The sequence below is a fragment of the Pteropus alecto genome, unplaced genomic scaffold (assembly GCF_000325575.1).
Source record: "Pteropus alecto unplaced genomic scaffold, ASM32557v1 scaffold22, whole genome shotgun sequence".
Lineage (NCBI taxonomy): Eukaryota > Metazoa > Chordata > Mammalia > Chiroptera > Pteropodidae > Pteropus > Pteropus alecto.
In genome coordinates this window covers 442,148-447,105 of record NW_006434839.1, presented here as the reverse complement: position 1 = coordinate 447,105, position 4,958 = coordinate 442,148, and positions in this window count along the sequence as shown.

Genomic DNA, 4,958 nt, shown 5'->3' with positions numbered 1-4,958 from the left:
TTCTTTCCCCCCCCCCCCCCAAAATTCAATGCTTAGGGCTATATCTTGGAATTCTCAGTCTTTCTCACCCAGGGTGTGTTGGCACCCTGGTGGGGGGTGAGGGCAGAAAAAGCGGGGGAGCCTAATGTGTAGAATTTTTGGTTTCCGTCGTGTAAATACTCTCACTGTGATGGGATTCAAACTACCGACGTGAGCAACGTGATGTCCCCGGGTGGGAAGCTGGGAAGAGATGCACACCATCCACACCTCCAGCTGGCAGGAGCCAGCTCCAGCACAGCACTCCCTCTTCCTCCAGGCAAAATGCAAAACGATTAAACGCACGATTCTAGAGCCACACAGTCTGGATTTCAACACAGCTCTGAGTGTTATTAGCTCTGTGACCTTGAGCAAGTTGCTTAACTCCTCTGAGCCCCAATTTCCTCACCTTTAAAATAGGGGTAATAAATATCTATAGTTAATGGGGTTCTTGCTGTAATGTGCAAAATTCTTCGAATACTGCCTAAAGTACTGTCAGCATCATAAAGTGTTTTCCATGATCACTTAGGATCTAAGATCAAATGACGTTGTTTGCATGAATGGCCACTAGATGGCATCCTTCTCATTTCTGTAGCGCAAACCTTTTCTGTAGAGGTATTTGCAACTCTATTCAACAAATCACTAATTTGATTACATTAACTGACATTTTTCCCCCTTTTTTCGCCTCTTGATTTAAGCTCCATATTTTCCTTTGAAATTCCAGGAACCCAGCTATTGGCCCTTGTGTGTAGCCACCTCTAAAACTCTAAGCAGAAACTATTCTCAATCAAGAGTTGCTAATCTATTTAGTAATTATAAGAATTAAAACCAAAGCCACAGTTGTCATTGTTCCAGAAGAGGTCAACTTCCTGACCCTTGCTCTCATTTCTCAACTTCAAAAAAAAGACAAGATGGCTTCGAATGTCACCTCCACCATCACATGATTTGTTTCCCTGCCCAGTCACTAAAAGGAGACCATAAAACAGTTGAATAATAGTTCAGTTATGTCAATATTCACTGAGCTACTGTACGTGTGAGATGCTGTTTCAGGTGTTAAGGATATAAAGGTAAATAAGAATCATATAGAGGCAGGGAATTTACCTATGAACAAATCTACCCCATCTTTCCGGATATAAAATATTGTTGAGCTCACTAACAATTTTAGTGAACTCAACAATACACCTGAAGCTTATATAAAAGAATAAAATTTTGGCTCTTGAGCTCCCCGCTCTTGCTCGGGCCCACTTCCCCGTCTGGAAGTGTACTGTTGCCTTACTCTCCCTTCTGATAAGGTATTCTTTTGCTGCTGTAAAAAATAAATAAATAAAAATAAAATTTCAATATTTCTACCACATTTTAAGGCATACTACTAAGTTACAGTTAGACTAATGGAACAGGAAAATGACCATAAAAATACCCATTGGAACTTAAGATACGATAAAAAGTGAACCATATATAACTGGGCAAAGAACAGATTATTTATTAAACGGTACTGGGAGTGAGGCTCACTGTTGGGAGAAAAATTAAACTGGATCCCTTCCTCTTACTTTATTCGAAGGTAAATCCAAATGGATAAAAGAGCTAAATGTGCAAGGAAAAATTATGAAATTGATAAAAGAAAATATGGAATAATTTGGTGACTAACAGGTGGAAAGTAGTTTATTAAACAAAACCCAAAAGCTCAAAAACTGAGTGGAATCCCATTCAATGAAAGGCACAGATGACAATCGGGGAGAAGACACAACATCTAAAAGCTACAGGAATACACTAGCTAAATGATACAAGGAAAATTAGTGTGCGTACATGCACGCACACACGCACACACACACACGTCTTCCCTGCAGAAGCTTAAAATACAGTGGGAGATCCTGAAAATTTCAATATACTATGGTAAGGGCCGCAATAAAAGCATGCACAGGGTGGCACAAGAACCCCGAAGGGGGACATTTAGCTTAGCCTGAGGGTTCATAAGGTGATCCTAGAAGGCAGGAGTCTTCTTGGGGGGCAGCATAGTTTAGGGCTGAAGATTTGGGACCTGAATTAGGATCACAGTTGCGCCTCCTACTGGTCTATGATTTTTGGCAAGTTACATTCCCAGAGTAACAACACCTAGAAAACACCCATGCCCTAAGAATATATTACTAGAACTCAAAGACCCAGTAGAACCTCGCCATGACATTAACTATGATTAAGCCTCTCTCAAGGTCGTTCATATCTCTATAAGAATAATTACCAAATTTGTATATTATCAATCACGTATAAATTAACCTAAAGGCCTAAAAAGGCATCTCCTCGCTGATGTGTTTAGAGCATGCTAAAGAGCGGGCTGTCTTGTTTTTTCATAATCCTCAGGAAGGTCAGGGTGCACAGGGGGGAGGTCACATCAAACCTTGGAAACAGAAGGGAGTGATGACTGTGCTGGCCTCTAAGATCAGGAGGAAATCATTAACGGTCAGAGCAAAGGGGTATTTTGGGCACCACGGGCATGTGCACCGTGGGCCGCCAGCCGCTACACGGAAAGGAAGCCACCAGGCGCCACTTTCAGTCAGCAGCTAGAATGCTGTTTTGTCCTAAGAAGGTGGTTCTTGGTCCAAGAAAGGGGACTTGGTCACTGGAGAGTTTACAAATCCCAGTTGCAAACACTTCTGAGGCTTGTTCATTTTTCCCACGGAAGGAACACGAAAATAAAAATACTTGAGTGGGCTGAAATTTGCTTAGGGAATGACCTTGGAAGTAAAGAAGGAAAAGGACATCACAGAAATTCCTTCGAGCCCAGTTCCCACGGACAGAGCTGAAGAGCACGTTCTCTAGCAGTTTGGAACAAAACCCAAGTAAGGAAAAGTAGGCAAGGTTCATTCTTTGAAACTGAGAACAATTTCCAACCCAGGAAGTCGCCGCCAAAGTTTAATGTCAAGTTCACAGAGGCCGCTCCAGACTGTACAAGTTCAGTTCCCACCTGCACCACTTACAGGCTTTATGACCTTGTACGAGTTTCTGAATCTCCCCATGCCTCATTTTCCCATCAAGAAAATTAGGACCATGGTAAAAATAGTCCTGAACAGACCTTTGGAAAACAGTTTGTAAGTTTCTTAAAAAATGAAACATAAACTTACCACTAGACTCAAGTATCCACTCCCATGTATCTCCCCGAGAAATGAAAACACAAAACCACACGGACGACATGGATGAACCTCAAAAACATGAGGCCAAGTGAAAGAAGCCAGATGCGAATGTATGTGTATCATGTGATTGTATTTACATGAAATTTCAAGAAGAGAAAAATCTGTAAAGTACATCAGTGGTCTCCTTCGACTGGGGGTGGCAGGGGACAAGGGAATGTTTTAAGGCGATGGAACTATTCTAAGACTGGGTAGTAGTGATGGTTGCACAACTCTATAAATTTAATAAAAACCATTGAATGGTACACTTATGTTGGGTAAAGTTGATGATACATGAATTAATCCGCAACGAAGCTGCTAAAAAATACAGTACCTACTTTGTAGAGTTGTTCTATGTATTAAATGAGTTAATTTTTATAAAGCACTTAGAACAGTGGCTGACAGGTGGTAAGGTCTCGTGTATTTATAAATAATAAAAAAAACTATTTGTGGCTATGTGATTCATCACAGGAGTAAATTACTAACGGTGCTTGGATGCTTTTCTACACCACAGGAAGCACCTCTGCGTGCTTTAGCAATGGAATTACTTCTCTTCTATAAAATGCATTTTAAAAATCATTACAAAGCTTGAGGTCATTCAAGTAGAGATGTTGAAACTTGTCACGTGACCTGGCCTTTTACTACCACTTCTCCAGCCTTATCTCCTGCCACTGCCCTCTTCCAAACCCTTCCGCACAGGTGAACTTCTGTCAGTTCCTCAAGACTCCAGAAGACCGGCTTTCACACACGCTGGCTCTGGGTGGAATCCACCTGCGCTCTCTCTCCATGGTGGAACTCTCACCCGACTCCTGCCGACCCTCCAAGTCTTCATCTAGGGTCACTTGCCCTGTTCCTTTATCAGTCCCCTAATATACCCCCAAAACACACACACGCACACACACACTAAATTATACTGAATTTGCGGACCAACTTGTTGCCTTCTGGGTCCCACATCAAAGGATGAACCGCGTGCTGGTCCGCAGGCACTCAGAGCAGCACGCGGGGCCTGAGGGCCCCCGGTAACCAGCAGTGCAGTGCTTCTCAGCCAGCGCTGACTCTGACCCCTGCGAAGACATCTAGCAATTCCGTCACCCAAAAAAGTCCCCTCGTGCCAATTTTCAGTCGACCGCTGCTCCCACCCCCAGTCTCAGGAGTGACCCCGGTCTGCTGTCTCCTCTGGCATTCCATGTAAATGGCAGCACACCGTATGGAGTGCTGTGCATCGGTTTTCTTCCACTTAGAACATTCCGTCATCACACTGTGGTTGGAGGGTGCTACTGCCATCTAGTGCGTGGAGGCCACGGATGCTGGAAACACTCTGCATTGCACATCCAAATGTTTAAAAATCTTTTTAAAAAATCTAAAACCTTCTAAAAAAAAAATCTCTAAAATATTCCAACGCTCTTTTCCGCTCCACAATTTGAAATTTGTTTCTCTAATGATATTATTGTCAAAGAGCTCCCAGGATGGGAGAACTATCAGCATTATGACATCGGGGGCACTGTGATGTCTGCAGGGATCCCCTTTCAGACATGGCCCCAGATCGTGGGGTGCTGCCCCAGACAGCCCGCAGCTGAAAAGTTGCCTCGGCCAAGGTCAGAGTCTCTTCCCAAGGCAGCCCACATCCTACGATGGCTTGTGGAGGGTACAAAGGCCCAGTCAATTCCACGAACTTAGGGCGATTGCAGGGGCATCCCAGCTTCAGAATTCCTCGTGGGACTGGCGGAGCCCTTTGATAAGACAGATCACAGCCTAATGTCTCCTCCCACCCGCCACCCGCCACGC